General features: G+C 35.6%; 1 protein-coding gene across 1 annotated transcript in view; it reads left to right on the forward strand.

The window, feature by feature from the left end:
- LOC145687734 (excitatory amino acid transporter 3-like) overlaps positions 1–25,443 on the forward strand; it is a 78,531-nt gene that overhangs the window by 7,142 nt on the left and 45,946 nt on the right. The window lies entirely within an intron of this gene.

Consider the following 25,443-nt stretch of genomic DNA (forward strand, 5'->3'; position numbering starts at 1 on the left):
TGGCTGGCCTAAAAAAAGCTTTTACGTTTTTAGACTGAGTGTCCCCACCAGGAATCTAACCCGGCACCGCTCGCACCAAAGAAGGAAGCGGAAGCGTTAGTCGCCTGAGATACGCGAAAGCACTAGGATACGTGTTCTGTTATTTCTAATTAAGAGTTTATACACCGAGTTTCATCTTTCTAACTTGAAGTGCTCTTGAAATATGCTATTTCCTTCTTATGATACGCATTTTAATGAAATTCACACGATAAATACCTAGTTCAAGGTAGACAGTACATATATTCAAAAATTCATTTCAAATGGTTCAGTCATTTTTTCATGATGCAATCACAAACAAGATCACTTTCGTTCTTATATAAATGAAAAAAAAAATGTTTCACGGCACCTGGATGTATGTTGAAAGGTCTGCATGCGTCATTAATCCTCTCACTGAAGTAGAAGAACCGAATTCAATACGTGTCGAAATATAGAAAAAAAAACCTTGAGTGTTTTTTTTTTTTTTTTTCATGAAGTAATTGAATCTTTGAACGAAAGACCTAGAGATGGTTTTAAAGTTAACAATATTAGCACAGTTAATTTTATCGTTTTACTTGAAGCCAGAATATTTTATCAATTTTCTTCATCATTGTCTGAACAGCATTTTGTACTTGTTCAAGAAACATATATATTTGGTTGTATTTTTTTTTTATCATTATTACTTTCCTCAACTACAAAATGAGATCGACGGGGTGCGTGAAATGATACTACAAAGTTTTACCGTACTTTCTATACCTGACGAAGAAGCATGCCTCGCAACTAGAGCTCCGCATTCCACAGCGTAATTTTAACAGCCATAAAACTTCAGCTTGCTTTCAATTTTGCCACGAGCCGGATCTCCATAAATCAATAATAGCTCAAAAGAATCGTGTTTAAATCTATAATCCGTAGCTACAGTGATGATCAACAGTAACGTTCAACCAAGTTGTTTGTTAGATTAACAAGCAATCGTATGTTAAAGACTTACGAAACATTTACGAGTGTTGAAGTTAACATTTCAATATCCCACTAGCTGAACCTGCGCTCTCTACACAGCGCATCATTCGCATATGAGCATAAATCTCCTTCTCATTCCTCACAACATATGTACATGTTCCTTCACAGACACAAGTGAAAGACGTCTTAATTTTTTTTAAAAAATCGGCAAGGGGTATCATAAAGGGGAGATTTTTTCGATTATTTTTTTCTCAATATCTCGCACCGTTTGCAAGATTTGAGTCTACATCCAGTTGGAGCTTCTAATTCATGTATGACCAGTGTTTTCTTTCTTCTTGCATGTAGTATGTAATAAGCAAATACATTACATATACAATTAATTATAATATCAGTTATATATGGTATTCATTGGGTAAAACACTCAAAAATAAAGATTTATCTTAAGACTCCTTCCTTTTTCACTATTATTTGGCCATGGAACAAACGCCTGAGACATATACAACCCCAATATACAATATTGTGGTGTTGGAATGTATAACGCATAGGATATGATGCTTTAGTTTTTTTTTTTTAATTTCAACGCTTCCAGCGTACCCTAAAAAAATGTAATAAAGAAATAATGGCCATGTTTCTTTTAAATATTCAATTAGAACTGGACAATCTACGCAAAATTTGCAATCGATCAGTGAAAACGTCATCTTTCTAGAGCCTGTAGTTTCCGAGATTTCATTGTCGAAAGGATTGGCCACAAACATATAAACATAGTTTAAAAGAACTAGGAAGATGGAAGCACAACTCACATGCATTGATTTTAGAGAAGGCTTATTAAAATACAAAGGCTTTGAACAATAATTTTATATCATAAACTTTATGAAAAAGATATAGTTAACTAATTTAGACTATTTAAAGTACAAATACTTAAAATGTTTGTCTATGTTAAACGTGAAATCACATAACCGTAAATGAAAGTTTTGAAAGCTAAAGCTATAGGTTGGAGCTCAGGCGCTTTTAACACTGCACTTAGACCACCTATTGTATATGTATTAGCACCACCAACATGTCTTGAAAACCTTTGCCAACGAGAGGGCGTAACCCTCTAATGGCTGGGGTTAGTTTGTTTTAATATGAAACCAAATATGATGGAATAAACAGAATAGATGATTAAAGAAATTTCACAAACCTAATCCCTTACCTTATTAAAAAAAAGCGCTTTTAATTGCTATTGTAGCATTTTAATAGATAGATACCAGAGGAGAGATGCAGAGCAACCACTCAAAGCGAACGTTATTAGTTTTAAATCATATTGGGAGTAAGCACATAAATAAAATTCCAAGTAGTGATTAAAAACGCATTAAAATAGTATACTTCATCTCTCACTACCCTCTTGTTAAATATAAATGTAAAGCGAGACCAAAATCACAAATTCCCCCAACCTGAAGGAGCTATATTGATTATCAAATACCATAAGATCACTGTAATGGTTGCATTTATGATTTTCTCCTCAATATAATTTAAGTGAGGTTTAGGAACGTACTCTAACTTCCAATTAAAGAATATATATACTGCAAACTAGTCTTTGGCTAGTTGGAGGACTTTGCCCCCAGACCCCGTCCTCGCGCTTCTCTATCCCTAAAATATTTCTAATCTTAACAGATTTCGAGATTTTGTTATTTTATTATAAAAATTGCAGTCCCCACCCTTTTTCTTCCTTCTAACGGAAATATCAAGAAATGTTTAAACGCATCTTTAATTAGCATCTCCCTACTGTTAAGGGATTTCAAGATAGGGCTTCTTTATTTTAATAATTGCAACACCCATTCTTTTTTCTACCCGTCTGTTTCTTCCTTTCTTAGGGGAAATAAAAAAAACATTGAAATACGTCTTTGATTATTTTAAATTAAAAATCTAAATACCAAATTTCATGTCCAACCTTAATGAATTTCGAAATATTGCCATCCAATTATAACAATTGAAAGTACATCCTTTTCTCTTCCCGACAATTTTCCTTTCCTTGTAGGTCAAATACCAAAACCCGCTGAAGCACATGTGTATTTATTTTAAATGAGAAGTCCATATATCAAATGTCGGTATCCAACCTTCAGAGTTTCCACTTCTCTTTCCACCTCATTCATGTAGAATTTCCAAACATCCCTCCTTAGTAGGACCATAGATCACAAAGCCTATGTCCTGTCCAAATTTAAAGTTTCCAGCTTAAGCGGTTTGGCCTGGGTGTTTATCAATCAGCCAGTCAGGAATTCTTTTATATCTAGAGATAATAATTTATATAAAAGGTTAAATATTTTTATACTGTCCCTTGTTTTATCAGAGGAAGCAATTCTGAAATAGGGCACTGCAAAATTTCTTCTGAATATTTAAAATTTCAGTTCCTAGTTTGATTTTTTAAAATTTTGATCCAGGAGATTTATTGTTCAAAATTTGTATACTTCTATAAATCATAATTGTGAGACTAAATTTTTCTAAGTCCCTTAAAATTGTCAGTTTGGCAAAAGAGCATTTGAAGTCATATGAGGGGAAGTAATGGAGAAAGATATTTCCGAACACAGCTCACATTTGCTGTTTGAAATACTCACAAGTAAACCTTACGTTTGGGTGAATCGAGTTGCTGACTGAGACACATATGAGAAAGTAGCACTAAATGTGGGCAGTATTTCAGTGAAGTTGTAGGTGCGAAGCTCCAGGGGTTTAGGAGATACAGCTACCAGAACATCACATGGAAGTACAGAATAGTCTTCATACAGTTGGAGGTAAAAACTCTGTAAGACCTCTTGTAACGACAAAAGATGAATAACAAATATATCGGTACATATTAGGACTAGGGGGAAGTCATATACTAAGGGTATACCTGACGGCGGCCATCTTGAAATCCGCCATTTTGAATTAAGGTTAAGTTTTTAAAATAGGAATAGGGTCATGTGATACATGATTTAAGGCTCAAATTTAATCAGAAGAAGAATGATGACGTTAATTTTGATTTACGCGCAATTGGTAAAAAGTTACAGGGAAATTAAATATTGTTGCAGTATATGTATTAGTCCTTTACCCCACTTTGTAAATTTTATGTTAATGATAATAATTAAATAAAAAGCATGTGGATAAATATTAGGTCTATGGTAAGAGTTGCCTTAATGGCGGCCATGTTCAAATCCGCCATTTTGAATCAGACAAAAGTTTTAAACAAAACGCATAACAGTGACACCTTATTAATAGCAAATTTTACCATAAATCCAACGGTATAACCATTTTTGCTTTATCATTAATCAGCATTTGTTATCGCATCAACAAGTTTCTAATTTAAGGAAAAAACACCAAAGTGGAATTGAGTCATAATTGAACTTGGGTCTTTCTTCCAGAAAAGTCCTCAATTAATACAATCAATATGTAGTTCAGAAAAGAGTGCATGACTTGCACAAATGCTCTGCTCACAGTGAGCACACCTGACAAATTCAATCGAGTTACACTTGACATTTGTCGTTAACAATTTCGTCAAAGCAGCAGTCGTAAGGAGCGATCCATTTAATTTTGTGCTGGTTAATGATAAAGCAAAAATGGTTATACCGTTGGAGTTATGGTAAAATTTGCTATTAATAAGGTGTCACAGTTATGCGTTTTGTTTAAAACTTTTGTCTGATTCAAAATGGCGGATTTGAACATGGCCGCCATTAAGGCAACTCTTACCATAGACCTAATATTTATCCACCTGCTTGTTATTTAATTATTATCATTAACACAAAATTTACAAGGTGGGGTAAAGGATTAATACGTATGCTGCAACAATATTTAATTTCCCTGTAACTTTTTACCAATTGCGCGTAAATCAAAATTAACGTCACCATTGTTCTTCTGATTAAATTTGAGCCTTAAATCATGTATCACATGACCCTATTCCTATTTTAAAAACTTAACCTTAATTCAAAATGGCGGATTTCAAGATGGCCGCCGTCAGGTATACCCTTACTATATGACTTCCCCCTAGTCCTAATATGTACCGATATATTTGTTATTCATCTTTTGTCGTTACAAGAGGTCTTACAGAGCTTTTACCTCCAACTGTATGAAGACTATTCTGTACTTCCATGTGATGTTCTGGTAGCTGTATCTCCTAAACCCCTGGAGCTTCGCACCTACAACTTCACTGAAATACTGACCACATTTAGTACTACTTTCTCATATGTGTCTCAGTCAGCAACTCGATTCACCCAAACGTAAGGTTTACTTGTCAGGTTCTTTGTTACATTAAGTAATGATATTTTTAGAACACAATAGTTCCTTGGTAAATGCAGAAAATGGTGTTAAAGGAAACAGACAAGCTTTATGGACCAAAAAATATCTTTGAAAATGAAGAGTTGTTAAGGAGTTCGTTTTGCTTCGATTGGCCAGTGGCAATGGCCGAGTGGTCTCGGGCGTTTGGCTTCGGATCATGAGGTGCAATACATTGGGGGTTTTGAGTCCCTCTGAAGACCTTGATCGGAATTGTTAACTGTCCTTGATATGTTTGAGTTTGGATCCCTGCCCATTTTGGTAAGAATTAAAACCCTGCACGAGAAAACTCCGGTTTCAGGAATCGGAGGAATAATCGATAGACTAAAAAAGCGATAACGTGTTAAGCAGTTCATTATTGTGGTGATGCAGTACGTTTGAAATTGGTTCGAATCCCACTGAGTGATAGTGATGAGCAAATGCAAGACCAAGACCAAGAGCGGGGTGGTCTTGGTCTTGGTCTTGGTCTTGCACATCCAGTCTTGGTCTTGGTCTTGCACTGGAACCCTTGGTCGTGGTCTTAGTCTTGGTCTTGCATGCAAGAGTCTTGCAAGTCTTGCATTTAAGAAATCTTATGTTTTTCATACGTAAATTTTACTATGGATATAAGGGATAATAAACTCTACAATGCGCCCATAGTAATGGAAATACAATGTATGTTTCTAAATGTAATATAGTTTAACTTCGTGTAAGTATGATGATAGTGTACAACATCGGTGATGACCTTTTCTTAACGGGTAACCACGCTTCACTACTTATAAGATATGCCTAAATCACAACGTTTCTAATCTTTCTATATTTTTAACAGACCTAAAACTCCACAGGTTCCCAAACTGGGGAGGCTACCCCTGAGTCGCGTGAAAGAAAAACAAGGCACAGATTATTGAAATACCATGAATTGCAAAATTATTTTTACACTCTGAAGGCGCCAGATCTTTCTTTTCAACCACGATTAGCTAATCCTTGTATTAAACAACCTTCCAATTAAATATTGAGATTTTGTTTTACTGATTCCAATATGTACTCTATAAAGCAGACACATTGACATTACGCAAAAGCTATGAAAAAATTGCAGGCTTTCGAAACAAGGGCATGGAGGAAAAAAAAAGAGAGAATTAGCTGTGTTGAACGGAAAACGAATGAGAAGGTGTTAGAAATATTAGCAGTAGGGGAAAAGAAGAAGAATTTTAGATATTGTTAAGAGGAGGAAGAGGAACTGATTAGGATATTGGCTAAGTAGGAAGAGGAACTTACTAGGATATTAGTTGAGGAGGAACTGTATTATGAGGGACGTACTAGAGGATATTCTGGAAGGAAAGAGGGGGAGAGAGCGATGCAAACTAGTTGAAGGAAGGTATTAAAACAGAAAATTGCTACGTCAAGACGAAGTGACTAGCTGAGGACCGTCTTCTCAATTGCAGAAAGTAATCTGTCAATAATGGCAGAATAGCTATTATGATGATTATCATATGTTTAGCAATAATGACCAAAAAAAGAAAGAAAGAGAGATAATTAAAATAATAATAATAATTATTATTATCAAACTTCTTAATACTTTACAATAATTTGAGTGAAAACTGAAAACGATTCAACAGTCTATATCTTTTGTGTAAACTCAATTTATATAAATGCTTTTGACCTGTATTAGAAATACAAAATAACATCAAACTCAAAGTTATTTGAAGTCTTACTTGTGAATATGGATTACTAGCATCAATTACCCACTTCGTTGGGTTAAACTAATAATAATAATAATAATAATAATAATAATAATAATAATAATAATAATAATAATAATAATAATAATAATATATTCCGTTAGTCAGTCACCTTTTACTATTAGTAAAGCGCTCTCTCATATCGGTCATTTTCGATTATTTTTGTATTTTATACCTCTCTCCCCTCCTCCTCACCCCAAAGTTGTGGGGCTGAATTAGGATTTAAACGGCATCAGAAGTGTCACTCTTCGTCTCAGAGACCCCGAAAACTATGAATTCGGCACTAGTATCGGACATTTTCAATAAATTTATATATCTCCTCCTCCCCCATGTTGCGAAGCATGGCATTGGAAATGTCATTGTTCATCTCAATGACTTCGAAAACCATGAGTTCGACATTGATAATGGTCATTTTCGATAATTTTTATATATCTCGTTCCTCCCCCAAGTTTCGGTGCTGAATTTGCATTTAAACGGGATTGGAAGTATCACTGTTCGCCTTAGCGACGCCGAAAACTATGGATTCGACACTAATACTTTGTCATTTTTGATCATTATTATGTGTCATTTTCGATCATTTTTATATCTCTTCCCTTCCCTCCGCCAAGCTCCGAGGCTGAATTTGGATTTAAACAGCATCAGAAGTGTCACTGTTTATCTCAGCGTCCCCCAAAACTATAGATTCCATTTTAATATCGGTCATTTTCGATCATTTTTAAATATATTTCCCCTCCCCCTCCCCTAATCTGCACCGTCAAAGTGATATGACAGAAACCATCTCAGATCCGATAATCATCCATGTTGAAAATTTGATTGATATCGATCAGCTGGTTCAAGAGTGATGAAGTCACAAAGACAGTCACTTATATTTTTTATTTTTTTACATATATCTTCCCCCTCCCCCTCCTCTACGTTGCCCCGTCAAAGTAAAATGATAAAAATCGCTCCAGACCTGAACTTCATCTATGTTGAAAATTTGATGAAGATCGGTCGGGCGTTTCAAAAGTTATCAAGCTTTATTTATTTTATATATACCTCCCCCTCCTTCTCCTACCCTAGGTTCTACCATCAAACTGAAACCAGTGTTGGGCAAAATGAATTGAAATCAATTGCAATTGATCAATCAATTGAAAGTAATTGCTCTGAAAATCAATTGCAATTGATTTCAATTGCAATTGATTTCAATTTGTAATTGACAATTAATTTCAATTGCAATTGAATTCAATCATAAAATTTGCAATTAAATTTTCGTCAATTGTTAATTGTTAATTGGTCACCAGGCAATTGAAACTTTTAATTGTTAATTGTCAATTGCAAAGGGTGCAATTGAAACATTCAATTGTTAATTGCAATTGACAATTGAAACTTGTAACTGTTAATTGTAATTGTTAATTGCAATTGAAATCAGCAATTAAAACTGAAGATAAGATGTGTGTATATTGTATTGTACCTACCATCCCTTTCCCCCTCTGGGAAGAAAGCCGTGAAACTAAGTATTTTTTAAATATATTATGTTTATGGTTCTATCCCCCTCGAAAGAACTCTATATGCCCGTCATGCATACAATAGGAATGAGCACGAGCGAGTTCGAGCGAGTTTTCTTTAAAACTCGACTCGACTCGAAGCAGACATCTTTGAGTTCGACTTGAGATCTCGGCTCGAAAAATTTCCCCCAACTCGACTCGAATTCGGATCGAGTTGCCAGTCGAGTCGAGCCAATTCGAGCTAAATCCTTTGCGTAGTTCCAAGTACTACTATCTTCAAGTATTCTACATAGACAATATAATTATCAATGATAATACTACTACTACTATAACTAATTATTATTATAACACCGTGTACCTGTATAAACATGGAATATAGGCGGTTTGTATCGGAATACTAAAAATTAGTTAACTGTCGATCTCGGTAGTCAAGAAATCTTCAGAAGGCAAGGATATCGATCACGAGGTTCTTGGTTTGAGTTCAGGAGGAGCAAGTATTCGGACTCGAGGCAAAAATTGTTAGAAGTTATGGGACTCCAGCCAAACATGTTTAAAACTGCTCGACCCGGGTTTAGGGTTGTCAACGACTCAAGCGGCTCGCTCACAGCTCATTCACTTATCGAGCCGAACCGAGAAGTGAGCCGAGCCAACAGCTCATCCAACCGAGCCAGTTCGAGCCGAAGGCTCACACGAGCCGAACCGAACCGAGCTGATTGCTTACCCCAACCGAGCCGGTTCAAGCCATTGGCTCAACCAAGCCAGCTCAAGCTGTACGCTCAGTTGAACCGAGCCGGGCCAGTTGACATCACTATTCCAGTTGGGCTTCTACTTTGGCTAAAAAATTGGACCGTGCAGTTCTCAGCCTTGATGGTAAGAACTACAAAAAATGATATGAAATCTTTAGTTTTACGTCCCACGCTTATGCCGGTTAGGCTAAAGGAGACGGTGATGATGGGAAATGAATGAAATGAAGAAAGTGGGAGGAAACGGAACAACCCCGAGAAAATCCACGAGCACGGTGTTTGTCCACCACAAAGTCAAAACTGCACGAGCTGGGATCGAACCAGGGACCTCAAGCACCGGAGGTGAACGCTCTACCTCTGACCCACCGCGCCCCCTGGTAAGAACTACAGTATATACTTATATTGGTGCTCATGGCGTCATTAACTTGTTCCACCACCAACGAATTTCGAGGTACTTTGTTTTGCATCTTTTGTGCGTGTTTTGTATCGCTTTGTGCGCCTATTCCCACATTTTGTGCATCACCGGAAGTGACAAAATGGGCCTACAAATATGGCGGAACAAATTATTGCTCTTCCGCCACCAATGAATTTCGAGGTCGTTTCCTTCACATCGTTTTGTGCCGTTTTGTGCGTCTACTTCCGTTTTGTGCGTCATGGGAAGTGGGTTAAAATGAGTCCCCAAGGTGGGACGAAAATGTTCAAGAGTTCCACCACTATTAAATCTCGAGGTCGTTAATTTCACATCGCGTACCCTTTTGTGCGTCTATTTCGACGTTTTGTGCGTCACTGGAAGACGGTCAAAATGGGCCTCAAAGGTGGGACGAAATTGACCCACTACTCCGCCACTACCGAATTTTAAGGTTCTTCCTTTCGCATCGACTAGTGAATGTTTCGTGCCGTTTCGTGCCCTTATTTCCAGGTTTTGTGCGTCACCGGAAGTGGGTCAAAATGGGCTTCCAAGATGGGACGAAAATGACCAAGAGTTCCGCCACTATCGAATTTCGAGGTCGTTAATTTCACATCGCGTACCCTTTTGTGCGCATATTTCGACGTTTTGTGCGTCACTGGAAGACGGTCAAAATGGGCCTCGAATGTGGGACGAAAATGACCCACTGCTCCGCCACTACCAAATTTCGTGGTTCTTCCTTTTGCATCGACTAGTGAATGTTCCATGATGTTTCGTGCCCTTATTTCCACGTTTTGCGCGTCAACAGAAGTGTGTCAAAGTGAGCCTCCAAAGTGTGACCAAAATGACCCATTGTTCCGACACTATCGAATTTCTAGGTCGTTTCTTTCGCATCGTTTAATGCCTATTTTTTAAAAAAAGTTTTCTGTACCTACTTCCTCGTCTTGTGCGTCACCGGAACTGAGTTAAACAGACCTTTAAAGTGGGAGTTAAATGGCTCACTGTTCCGCCACTATCGAATTTCGGGGTCGGTTCTTTCTCATCGTTTAGTGCCTGTTTTGTACGTTTTGTGAGTCACCAGAAGTGTGTCAAAATGGGCTTCCAAAGTGTGACGAAAATGACCCACTTCTTCGTCACTACCGAATTTCGTGGTCCTTCCTTTCGCATCGACTAGTGAATGTTTCGTGCCGTTTCGTGCCCTTATTTCCACGTTTTGCGCGTCACCAGAAGTGTGTCAAAATGGGCCTCCAAAGTGTGACGAAAATGACTCACTCCTCCGCCACTACCGAATTTCGAGGTCCTTCCTTTCGCATTGACTAGTGCCTGTTTTGTTACGTTTTGTGCCCCTATTTCCACGTTTTGTTCGTCACCAGAAGTGTGTCAAGATGAGCCTCCAAGGTGTGACGAAAATGACCCACTGTTCCGACACTATCGAATTTCTAGATCGTTACTTTCGCATCGTTTAGTGCCTTTTTTTTAAGTTTTCTGCGCCTATTTCTCGTCTTGCGCATCACCCGAGGTGAGTTAAACGGGGCTTTAAAGTGGGAGTTAAATGGCTAACTGTTCCGCCACTATCGAATTTCGGGGTTGGTTCTTTCGCATCGTTTAGTGTGTATTTTGTACCGTTCTGTTCGCCTACTTCCACGTTTTGAGCATCACTAGAAATGCGTCAAAATGGTCCATCAATGTGTGAGGAAATAGAGCCATTGTTCCGCCACTATCGAATTTGGAGGTCGTTTCTTTCGCATCGTATAGTGCCTGCTTTGTATTGTTTTGTGCTTCTATTTCCACTTTAGTGCGACAACGAAAATGGGTCAAAATGGCCTACAAGTATAGCGGAATAACTTAATGCTGTTCCGTCACCATCGAATGTCGAGGTCGTTTTCTTCACATTTTTTATGCATGATTTGTGTCGCTTTGTGCATTAGTGGGAGAGGGTCAAAATGGACCTTGAAAGTGGAATGGATATGTCTTTTTCTGTCATATTTGTAGGTCGTCGTTGACCCACTTTCGTTGGCCTACAAAACGTGAAAATATGCGCAGAAACGGTAAAAGCATGCACTAAACAATGCGAAAAAGCGACCTTGAAATTCGATACTGGTGGGAGAGTGGATCATGTTTCTTCCCACATTGAATGCCCATTTTGACCCACTACCATTGATTCACAAAACGTGGAAATAGGCTTACAAAATGGTAGAAAACACGCACAAGATGATGTGAAGGAAACGACCTCGAAATCGTTCCTGACGGAACAGCATTAACTTGTTCCGCCATATTTGTAGGATAACATTGACCCATTTCCGGTGACGCAGAAAACGAGGAAATAGGCGCACAAAACGACACAAAAAATTTCCATGTAATTAAGCTAAATTTCCATTTAAGTTTGTAAGCTTAATTATATGGAAAATTTTATACATTTTTCCTTTACGTTGGTCTACTTTACGTTGATTTGGGACTTTTAAATTTTATTCAGTTTTCCACTGAAAAGTATCTATAATTCAACAAGGAAATAATTATTAATTATAATTATTATCTATATAATTGAATTCATTGTAATTTGTTCCACAACAAACACTTTATCATTTCGTACTAGCTGTTATGCCCGTTCTTCGCATGGATCAGATAAAATATCAATGTAAACGAACTGAACAACGGGAGAACAATTAAGAAACATTTCTAAAAGTGGATATATTTTGTGTGAATATATATCCAACAACGTACATGTGTTTTCATTTGGAAGGCCGATGGGGGCTGAATTTGAACGTATACACTATCGGGGGTGTCACTATACGTCTGAGCAACCCCAATAAATATGGATTCAACACAAATTCTACTACTTTTACATGTCCCGGTGAACCACCCCTCAGACCCCCTTGGTTCGTATTGTGAAAAAATCTCCTCTGGCCCCCACCAACCCCAAACCAATACCGCGAAAACTATGAATGTGACACTAACATCTGCCATTTTCTACTACTTTTTACATATGCCGGTAAAAGTCCCTATAATCCTCTGTTTCCAATTTTGAAAAAAAAAACAATGCCTCTGGCCCACAGCCGATGGGGACTGTATTTGGAAGTCAACGCCTGTGGAAGTATCACCATTCATCTCAGTGACTGCGAAAACTATGGATTTGACACTAATATCGGTCACTTTCCATTATTTTTACATGTCTCGCAATTCCTCACCCCCGGTGACTCCCGGCCCGCATACAATGGTGGCTAAATTTGAAAATCATCGCTAATGGAAGTATCACCATTGATCTCAGCCACCGCGAAAACTACGGATTTGACACTCGTCATTGTGGATTATTTGTACATGTCTCGTGATCCCCTTTATAATGCCCCCCTTTCTTAGCTGATGGGGGCTAAATATGAAAGTAAACGCGGTCTTGAGTTTCACCATTGAGCTCAGCTATCCCGAAAACTATGGATTTGACATTAATATCGGTCATTTTCGATTATTTTTACATCTCTCGGAATTCCTCCCTCTGGTGACCCAAGGCCCGCATACAACGGTGGATGAATTCGAAAGTCATCGCTAATGGTAGTGTCGCCATTGATATCAGCAACCGCGAAAACTATGGATTTGACACTAATATCGGTCGTTTTGGATTACTTTTACGTTTCAATATCCCCCCTTCCCCTGTTGACACACGGTCCGCAGCCGAATACTGTGAATTTGGAAGTTAATGCGATCGGAGTTTCACCATTGATCTCAGCGACCGCGAAAACTATGAAAACGACACTGATATCGTTCTACTTTTACATGTCCCGGTAAACGCCCCCCTGAGACCCCCTGGTTCGAATTTTGTTGAAAACGCTTTGCCTTGGTGTGGGACCTGGACCAAGGTATCTTTGACCAAAATTTGATACCTCTCGGTCAACTTTTCTGGTCCCCAGGCCGGTCCCGGTAAACGTCCCCTGGAGACCCCCTAGTAAGGAATTAAAAAAAAAACTCTTCGTCTTGGTCTGGGGCCTAGACCAAGCTACCCGTGACCAAATTTTGAAAAGTTTCGGTCCACAGGCCGCACAAAGATAGACAGACAGACACACGAACAAACTCTATTTTATTTATATTAGAAAGGTCAGATCCACCGTTATTGTATTAGTGCGGTGCTTGAGCGATTGATCGTTGAAATTCAAACTCCGATGAGTGATAATTTTATAGGCATGTTTTATTACAAGTTTAAACTCTTTAGTCAGTAGAGAAGAGGGCGTGAATCATGGGTCAGAGTTGATGACAATGGGTTTTGGTGGGTCTGTGGGTCACAGTGGGTAAGAGTGGTTTATGGTGGGTGGTGGGTCAGAGTGGGTCACGGTGGGTCGTGGGTCACGACGGAGGGTGAGTCAATTGGTCGTGGCTAAAGTTTTCATTGCCCCACGCCCTCTCTGAACTACAGTGTTGAAAATTAATCAGTGAAAATCAATTGCAATTGATCAATCAATTGAAAGTAATTGCTGTGGAAATCAATTGCAATTGAATCAATTGCCAATTAATTTCAATTGCAATTGAATTACAGAATTCAATTGCAATTACTTTCCACTGCAATTACTTTCAATCAATTGATCAATTGCAATTGATTCTCCTTTTTCAATGGCCAACTGCAATTAACAATTAACCATTACTTATTTCAATTGTTAATTGCAATTAACAATTAAATTTACAGATTAATTGTTAATTGTTAATTCAATGGAAATTTGCCCAACACTGACTGAAACAAACTCTAAAAAACTTTCCTGGACCGAACCTCATACATGTTAAAAATTTGATTGAGATCGGTTCAAGAGTTATTAAGTTACAAACTTAGTCACTTTTATTCTTATTTATATTGATTTTTGTACATCTACCTCTCCTCCTTCTCCTCTACGTTGCTCCGTCAAAGTGAACTGACAGATAACATACCAGGCTTGAACCTTATCTATGTTAAAAATTTGATCGAGATTTGTCGTTTGGTTCAAGAGTTATAAAGTTTTATTTATTTATTATCTTATAACTTCCCCTTATCCCCTCCCCTAAGTTTTACCGTCAAAGTGAAATGATGAAAACCCTTCCAGGCCCAAACCTCATCTATGTTCAAATTTGATCGAGATCGGTCGGGTGGTTCAAGAGATTAGGAGTCACAAAAATAGTCACTTTCAATTTTATAATATAGATAATAGTATAATGTTATATCCAGGTCCGAAACCAGCGACAGAGGTTTGGCGGGGGGCACGAATATGTTAGGGGGGCAAGTCATTAAAAATTTCCTTAAAAATATCTTAATTGTGATTTTTGTACTGATGTCTGAAGGGGTCACGAAAAGGTTAGGGCAAGGCCTCTCTAGCCCCCCTCTGGTTGCGGGTCTGGTTATATCGTTCAATCCTCGATGTGCCGTATACCTAAGGAGGCTAAAAGTTATATTGATAAACAATTATTCAACGTATAAGCATCCTCCCATGAAATCAAACTTGCGGTCACATGCACTAAGTTTGTGTCAATGTCGTGAAAATGTTATTTTGATACCAATTTTATGGGCACACATTAAAAGTTTTCAACGGATGCTTGAGTCTCGGAGCAAGGTCATATCCATGTAGTCGACACCTATGGTATACGGTATTACCGATGTTCATTACGACATTTTACTTTAGTTTTGGAAGAACACCACTAATATGCTTTGAAATGAAATGAAGTATCTAGTTTAACGTCCCACGATTATTCTCCAAGGCTAAGGGAGACGGTAATGATGAGAAATGACTGAAATGGTGGAACGAAGAAAGTAGGAGGAAACGGGAAAACGCCGAGAAAATCCACGTGCACAGTGTTTGTCCACCAAAAAAGCTCACATGGCGCAAGATGGCACCTGAGTGGCTTGAAAACGAGCAATATCTACAGAAAACGCGAACAAACAATTCATAAAGCGACATACTGTAGCGATATGCTACAGGGCAGATCGACTCACACGGATTGCATAAACTACTGGGAACACATACACTCCAGCAGCATTTTTACTGAGGCCAAGAAATTCATCTCCTTCTTTTTTACATTCTATAAAAAAAAAATTCAAGTAGTGCCGGTACTTGTGCAAGACTCTTGCGCAAGAGTCTTGGTCTTGGTTTTGGTCTTGCAGGTATAGTCTTGGTCTTGGTCTTGGTCTTGCATGCAAGACTTGCAAAAACTGCAAGACCAAGACTCTTGCGCTCATCACTACTGAGTGATTCTATTTTCTTAAGTGTTTCTGTTATTCATGTCGTCCAGTTTTTTTTTTTTTTTTTTTTTTAATTATTGTATATATCACGCGTGGGGGATAGACAACTTTCTAACTTAAACAAAAATAAGATGTGATTCCTCCCCAGTGCAAACCACTTCTTACATTGATCCGTAAAATTTTGTAAACGTGAAAAAAACTGATATTCTAGTGTTCAGGAAATCACTATCAGCCATAATAACATCCCCATTACTATTAGAACGTAGTTCCTTTAGTCAACATAAATGTTCTTATTTTTATCCTATGTAAATTTAACGTGTAATACATTTTATTATAAAGTTTCTACATTAATCGCCATGAAGAAACACGATGACAGATAGCTGGAAGTAGTCCCCTTATTCAGTTTTCCAGAAACAGGTTCTATTTTCTCCCTTATCTTTATAGAAAAACTTCAAAATTCTTACAATGTATATAACTTCCGGTTTCAACTCAGATCCTCTTAAATCAAAAACTGCAATAGGTAGAGAGACTGCTTTCATATCTATTCAGCGTCTGAAGAACAAATTCCATCTTCGACCTTTTCCCCCTATTGCAATCTGAAGTTATTGTTCTATCACTTTCTGATATAATACTAAACCCGTAATTTGGAAATCTACTGTTGTTTCACAATACGCAACGCAGATCACATGTTCATTGAAGGGAAAAAAAGTTGAACTGAATAATATTTGTCAGTTAATACCACTGATTGGACTAGAAAGCATTAAACTCTATGATGGATTTTCGAAAAATCGACTAATTAACCATTACCACTATTACTGTTTTCATAAGCGCCCTGTGTTGTTTATTTGGTCCAAGGGGGCTTAACCTAAAAAAAAAGGAACTTCTCATAGCAGTCATTGTCTTATTCTTTTAAAGTAAATCCTATACCAATTCATTTTTATAAATTTCTTTGTTATTTCATTTTAAATAGAAATCAGTCAACTCATTTAGGCGTTATTATTTCGTTGATGTTATTAGGTATTTATTATTATTATTATTATTATTATTATTATTATTATTATTATTATTATTATTATTATTATTATTATTATTATTATTATTATTATTATTATTGACTTTGAAAACTGCGTTGTCCAAATGCAGCTCTAATAGAAATGATGAGAAAATGCAGTAGGGTACTGTTATATGTATGATTAGCATAATAATCACATAAGGTCTGTAACTAGTGCTGCGACAATGATTGGACCGATTGCTCCAGTCTTAATGTAACATAATATATTATCGGCGAATTCACTAGCGGAAACCTTTTGATACGCAATGTTCTATTTTATTGAATATAGAACAACCAGGTTTAGAATTTAATAACCTACAAATTCTTATCTAGGAGTCATTATGTACCATAATCACAAAATTCTGCGTACCTCAACGCAACGTAAAAAAATGCAAGAGACCATTATGATTACTGTGACGATTATCGCAAACTAAATCGCAAATTTTGCTCTGCATTGACGCAAACTGTTACAGAATGTATCCTCTAGTCCACATGAATTGTACATTTTTTTCTCGTGTTAAAGGTTAAATTGGATATGCATCACAGTTATCTTAAACGTAGCCACTATTAAGTTTATAAATAAGTTTCGCGATATAAACTGAAACGGTGATGTTATTTCCCCTCTGTTACCATGGTGATCGCCATATTGTTTCTTATAAACACATGAGGCGATAAGTGTATGGTATAGTCTAGAATAAACAATAGCAATAAATGCAAAATTGTTCATATTTATATTTTTGTGGACGAAGGAAAGTTTATGAGAAGAGCAGGAACGTGGGGACCAATACTTAGAAAATTTACGTATAAAATTTAGTAATTCAAAAAGAAAGAGTACTTTGTAATGAACATACTTCTACAGATGCCACATCTCTAAGTAAAGTGATAAGATAGATATGGTATAATTAACGTTAGCACCATTATAATGTAATCCACCATAAGGAAAAACAATTATACACAAATAAACTATCTAATGTATAGATTGATTAGTTGTCGACACACATAAAATAGTATAAATACTTAAAGGAAAAATCATTACATGCTTTCAAAATAGACATAGGCCTAATTACATTTCTTACACCTAACGTTTACAATATGGGCGTGATAAATAAAATTAATAACTACAAAATCACAAAATAATACAAGCTTGTAGCCATATGTGTGCCGAAAACTACTGGACTTCTAGCATAAGAGGGCCAGTAATTTTCAATCTGAACCAATTTCTGGTAGGTGCAAGTGCATCAGATTTTTACTTCTACTGCCTATTAACATAAAAAAGATATGCGTAGGTATGTTCTGATATTAACAAAAACCATCAAATAATGACTGGTTCAGCATAAACCAACTGCTAAACAGTAATTCTGTAGATTTACAATTTAATATGCAATAGTGATTCTACTAAATCAAAAATTTCTAGAATTACGAGCATTTAAATTTTATATTGGACAATAAACGAGATGAATGCGTTTTAACATTATTGCAACCTCAAAAGGTATAAGTAAATAAGATCTAGGATATCACGGAAACATTACGCATGTCATGTGATGTCTGCTCATTTCACCTTTAATGTTTGTCATACACAAAATAGTACCAATTTAACATACCTTATAGCTAATTGCTGTTTCTACCTTTTTTGTGTGTGTTTAGTTTCATTCACTGGAAATCTTTAAATATATATATACATAAAATACAAAAATATTATAACATATTATTTTGAGCAAACTTTGGAATTGGGAAGAATTTATCCCTCTCACTCGTCCACGATTTAAAAAGCAACTTCTGCGATAAATTCAGTAAAAATTGTACTAGTTTTTATACAATATATCGTATATTATGTTTGCGTTTATAATCAGTCAAGAATGAAAAAGTGAATGTATCCACCTCAGTTTTCAAAATATATTCCACAATAAGTGTACGTAGTAAGAAACAAAAGTCTTACTTGCATGAAACAAGACGTGATTTAAAAAAAAAGTTAACAATTACTGCTATTAGTTGGAATAGAAGTTATAAAGAGTAAGGCGATGTAAATGTCAAATTAATAATTAAAAAAGTTTCAGCTTACAACTACAGTGCGCAGCATTACTTTTTTATTATTATTATTATTATTATTATTATTATTATTATTATTATTATTATTATTATTATTATTATTATTATTAGGAGTAGCAGTAGTAATAGTAGTAGAAGTAGTTGTTGCTGTTGTAATCGCAGCCACTGATGCGAGAAAAATTCCATTTTGTGGGATTTTTGACATTAATTTTTCCGAAAGAGATGAATGGAATTTTTCGGGTGGTTTCTTTTTCACTAGAGATGGGATTTTATAAATTTACAGGTTGACATTACTGGTCGCAGCAGTGGTACGTGAAATTATCACCAGTAACATATGTCTTGATTTTGAGTTATTTGATCATTGAATAACAAAACTATCATGCAAAGGCTTTGTTCTTTATTAAAGTTGTATTATTATCAACTACTTAATAAAGGAACTATTTACTCTGATATATATATATATATATATATATATATATATATATATATATATATATATATATATATATATATATATATATATATATACATGAGTGATTCTCCTAGAAAGTGTTGTTTTAAGATTGATTTTTACTTCTTTTTTGTAAAAGTCAAGATTCTTTCTTCTTCTTCCGATATAACCAATGTTATAAGACACTGTTCGAAGATTAGTTACGGGGCATAATCAATCTTTATAAATTTTCTAGTTTTAAAAACGTTTCTGTTTTACCATTCCATGGAGTTGACGCAGTTAGCCATTGAGCTGACATACTGCGCCATTGTGCTTACCATTGTCAGCACCGAGCTGAATGATTTCAAACATTTCTATCAATCTTTACTCAACTTTGGCCTCAATATCATAAAAGCATGTTTGATGATTATTACATAATATACATAAAAGCATATAATCTTCAAGTATGCATTTGAAGATTTTAGTGCATCTGTACCAAACGTAGACTGAAAAAAGCATTTCCGTAAATGTTCCTTCGACCGACATTTTTAAAATTTGAGCAATATTGTGCTTTCAATACTTCACCAGTAAATAAGGTTTTCCGAACTACTTCGCTAACATTAGACTCGCGCAACATGTTCGTAACAATTGTACGAGGTGTGTCCATTGACTTGATTTCTCTTCTTCATCTCTCGAAAATATCTTGTTTTCCATTTCATATATAATATCTCTATCTTTTTTCAAAACTTTATTTTCTCAATAAACCATTTTCTCCTTTTTCTTTCTTCTTTCAGCTGCTGCTTCCCTGGAATTTTGAGATTATGCTTCAGAGGAACTTTTCCAAACATTCTCAGAGATTTCGGATGCATTACGTTCGGAAGGGTAAAATGATTCGACAATGTTTCGTGAAGTCTTGTCGGCTGGTCAACCGTTTGGTTTGATTGCTTCTGTACTGAAACTTGAGACAAGCCCATATTAAGAGGAACCTCATGTCCCATTCCATCTACTTCATTATCCGAGATAGACAATGCACTGTCAATACAAAACTTGGATACGGCTTTAGTCTGATCACGGTGCTCTCGACTATACTGTATCCATTTCTTTCTACGAGTCCTTTTTCTCGGTGTGACTTTAAATCAGTTGTGACTTTTAATTTTATCTGATTGCCAATGCCGGCCATACCTCTCTCTTTCCTTCCTCTCCCTTTTTCGTACAGTATAATGTAATATGCCTGAAGTTAATTGGTAAAAGGCAAATAATATTTTATTACTCTTGATATTAATATATTGTAAATTTTCATATTTTAAATGGAAATAAAAACTCAATTCTCAATCTGGTGCTGTTAGGTCGTTCACATGTGTAGAGTAATTAAGGAAGTCTCGTAACAACTCAAAACTATGTGTGGATAAAAACATTCTTTTTAATAGTAAATATAACTTATGTTATGCAGCAATGTGTCAACTAAATAACAAACACTTCCTATTTCGAGTCATGAGGAAATTCTTGAAAGTATAATTGTAAGCGGAATAAATGATGCTACCAAAAACTAGGAAGAAAAGATAGGTGAAAAAAAGTAGTGAACTCGAGAGAATTTTGAAGTGACCATCACAGAGAAAGGTTCGACCTCTTATATCTTCTCTGATTAAAATCGTGGTGAGTACATGGTGGTCACGGATTGATAACACACTTCTATTATTCGACTTCATTACCAATTTCATTCACATCAAAATCTAACTTCTAATTTAATATGGCAGTTATTATCGATTTTGTTATAAGGCCAAGCACCAGTTTTGGGTAATTGTCTAATCTGATATCTCTAGTTTTATTTATGCAATCGAAACTATTCATCTTAACAAATTAATCGATCTACCTAAAATTAAATGGTTAAGTTTCGTTATGAGAATGCATTCTAAATTGCCCCCATGCTAACATGGTTATTATTACATGAGCTATGTGTGGATATAAATTGTGTATGTTGACGTCCGGATTTCGATCCAATAAATTGGCATACGTTAATAGGATCATTCTTGATACAGTCCCCTCTTACTTGTTCTGCCTGCTTTTTCTTACCCCTCCTCTCTTGAAGAGCATTGTCAACTTTTCACATTCAACAAAGAAACAAGGTGTGTAACTTCGTTAAGTATCAGTTTGTTCCTTTATGATAGTAGAATAATTTTCAATCTTTCTAAGTAAACTTTGTATTAAATTTCTACAAATAAATCAAAGACGTAACAGACTTCCGTCTCTCGCACATCAATCATATCTATCACATGAAGACTAAGCCTATTAGTGTTGAATACATATTAATACAGTACATACTTAATTGTTTGTAATTCAACCCAAGTTAAGTTTATTGAAATGATCGTAAGACTTTGGAGCTTCGCCAGTCAGCGATTACATGGGAGGGTGTTACATCACTGTCTTACACTCATTGCTCATTTTATATTCTTTTTATTCATAGTTTGTTTATACATATTCTTACAGAAAGTGATTGAATGCACCTAAACAATTTCTGCTTTCATCAGAACTTTTGTCAAGTTCACTACTTATGATATACAATTTAAGAGTTTCCCCTTGACAAAATACGGGATGGCCATCCTTGTGAAAGAGACGAGCATACGCTAATGTTCCCTCCAAACTACACCCGTGTATCTGTTTATAAAAATAGACAAATATGTTATTGATAACGTGCATTTGAGAAGTAGAAAAGTCAGTCCCATGCGAAGCTACTGCCCATGAAGTGCTATGGAGCTGACAACCATGGAGATGACAATAGTATTTTTTGAGCTTTTTTTTTTTTTTTTTTTTGAAATTAGGTTTTCGATTACGAATATTATTAATTCATATTTTTTTAAGTTTCTTTCTACTATAATAGAATACAACACAATATATATTGTTATTAACTAACAGTACATTTTTCTAAATACCATGGAGTTGACGGAATCTGAATGAGACATATCTGAAATTTACGCAAACGTGCATAAAACGCAGGAACCAGCAGCAGGAACCATGCACTTCTAAACTATACTGCAAACAAAATGGCTGCTTCTTCTCAAGCAAGTATCACATGTCATGTGAATGTTGGTAGAGCATTAACATACAAAAAGTATTATTTTGTCATGGAGCTGACACACAACTCATTTACAGCTATTCAACATTAAATAACTGAAAAACCACACCAGGTAAAAATATCATACCGATGGACATTCTCTTTTTCTTTATATCTGCCACTACAGTAAAACAAGAAATGAACGTATTTTTGGTTCTAGATGCAAATACTGTACATACAAAGTAATAGATAAAAACGTGTCCGGTTACAAGCCATGAAGCTGACATTTTTGATTTCGGAGAAAAATTACTAAAATATGAGAGAAAATTTCCAAATGTATATATCGGCGTAGGACGCACAAGTTGTCAAAATTTATTTCAGGGAAAAATTGAATGCTACAATATCCTAATTAATCAAATAAGCTTGAGTTACATCAAAGGTACACTTTTCTGGAGAATCACCCATACACACACACACATATATATATATATATATATATATATATATATATATATATATATATATATATATGCTCATAAGAAAGCAACATATAAAAGTAAAAGTGGAAGACATAAAAACTGCGCTTTGTCAGTCATGTAGCGGCATTCAATAAAACATTCCCTCAAAATTTAGAGTTACAGAGAACACCCACCTTGAATCACTTTTCTCTACAATACATGTTGAGAAAATACACATATATCTCTTCGCTTCTCATCCCCTTCAATTGATTATTAAAATGTACAAATTCTAATTTATATTGTTTTGGGACAACAATCAAATGCTATCTGCCAAAAGAAAATATTTTTTTTCAACCTTTCTTTTCGAACTCATTTCCTGTACCGTGAGTTTAATAACTTGAATGTTTCCCGAGTGTGGCCAGAATTATCTTTGGACGTCACTGGTTCGTTATTTTCGTGAATTACGACCTTGTATGCTTCTAACTGTTATTGATTTGTTCTATTTTTTTTCAGAGTGCAAGTGCATTTTTACACTGCAAAACAATAGCTATTAAATGAGGAAAGCACTTCATTTTTGTGAAAATTGATTTTTCTCTGACTTTACATCACGTAATCACGTAAACTTTTGGCATTCGAACGGTTGTTTTCGTTTTCCTTTCTTTCTTTCTTTTCTGCGACCAATTCGTTGATTCTAGTAAATGTGAGGCTTAGTCGCAGTCCTTATGATTCATGCCAAGTTGGCAATTCCTTACAGTAGGGATTTATTCCTACTCACCTCTTCGCTGGCTTCCCCTCATTTCAATACATTTTTGCCTTTTCTACTTCTCATAATATATGTGCATTGTCGTAACAAGTGGCTCACACACTTGAATTCTGTGAGTATGATCTCGGGTTCAATCCTGGTAAAGATGCTAAGCCTCAGATAAAAAAATTAAATAGTGGTTCGGTTACCACATTAAGACGTAGTTTCTGGCTAAGGATGTCAATTTTCCGTTGACTTATTCTCTAATACGATTCAAATTTTATAATTATGCCTAATAATATAAATGTAAGATTTCAGTACACTGACTACAAATTACGAAATTTAATAAATTCTCAATATAAATCACAATACAATATATTAAATATATATTTAAACATTGGTTGTTTTTTGTTAACATTTTAAAAAGTAATCATTATTTATCAGTCTTGAATTTACATTTCTTTTCAGATTTTTCTTCTGTAGCCATACCAGAATTGTTTTCTTTCATGTATTGGACGAATTCAGAAAGAATTATACTAAAATTACACTTAACTTGCAGCTGATTGTTAGGCAGTTTGCTTCCGTCGTCTGCGGCAACATGCTCTAGTAAATTAAAAATTGTTTCACGATTGGTATGAAATTAGGGATTTTTATTTGTTTTGGAATTTTATATCTCTTAAAAATTAATATTAACAATAAATAAATAAATATTGCAAGTTATACTTCGATGATACTGGAGTTCATTTCTATAATATCCAAATATTCCTTTGTTTATTAAGGGAGTGCCCAATGTGACAGTTCACTAAAGTTGGAGATGTAAAAGTTGGTATTTAAATTCTTAAACAAAATTAAGGGAACAGATTTCAACAATTTTGAATATTCTGTTCTAGAAAAGAGAAAGAACACAGTATGTACTGTTGCATGAAAGAGCGAAGGTGCCCAGAATAGAATAGGGATTTAAATGTTTTGCTTAGAATAGAATATCACATGAACCTGAAGTTAGAGAGATGAAACTCGGCATATAAAAATAAGCGGAAACGTATCTCAGCGTTTTTGAAAATTATCGTTTCAAAGGTAAAAAGGCATTTTTATTTATTTTTTTGCTCCGCATTGAAAGCAACGTTATCTATTGTGTGTGATCGTGTCACGGGAAGATGGCTGAATACTTTGAAGTGAATTTTAGATATTTTTAGCACTTGTCTTCTGTTAGATTTCAATCATTATTTTGATTAAAGAGCGTATTGCAAGGGATGTGTGGGGTCAGAATCAATGCCAAAAATCGAGTATCTCACAAGCCCCTCAAGTTAGAAAGATGGCATTCTGTATATAAATTCCTCATTACAAATAAGCGGACACATGACCCAGCGTTTTCCAAGGAGAAGAGAAATTTCTATATTATTTCGTTACATTGCTATCGACTCCGTCATCAATATTGTTATATTCTGTCACCGCTGCCTGCCATTGTCAGCGCTCGGTTGCTCGATCTACGCCATATGCATGTTCGGGTGGTTTATTAGGGATGAGGTGTCGTCCAAGAACATAGAGTTAGAAATGATTGTTTTGTGGTATAAACTGATATTTGCATTTCGTTATTTGGAAAGAAACACGATTTTTTGTAGCGTTAAGGTAAATGTAAAGGTTCGATTATCAACAATAGATGGCACCACAAGTTACCATTTCCAATGCATTTTTCATGGAGTAGCAATGCTCAAAACAATTAAAATAAATTCGAGATATGAATATTCAAGCTTTGTGCAAAGACAAGTTGAATCAATAATTAGGGGATAATCCGTGTAGTTTCTTGATATTTTGTGTTTTCGTTGTTGAGAGCACAATTCTTTTTCTCCAGAAAGATGCTCTCAATAGTGATACTTTGTCAATG

The sequence above is a fragment of the Thermobia domestica genome, chromosome 6 (genome assembly GCF_964235325.1).
Source record: "Thermobia domestica chromosome 6, izTheDome1.hap1.1, whole genome shotgun sequence".
In the NCBI taxonomy this organism is placed as follows: domain Eukaryota; kingdom Metazoa; phylum Arthropoda; class Insecta; order Zygentoma; family Lepismatidae; genus Thermobia; species Thermobia domestica.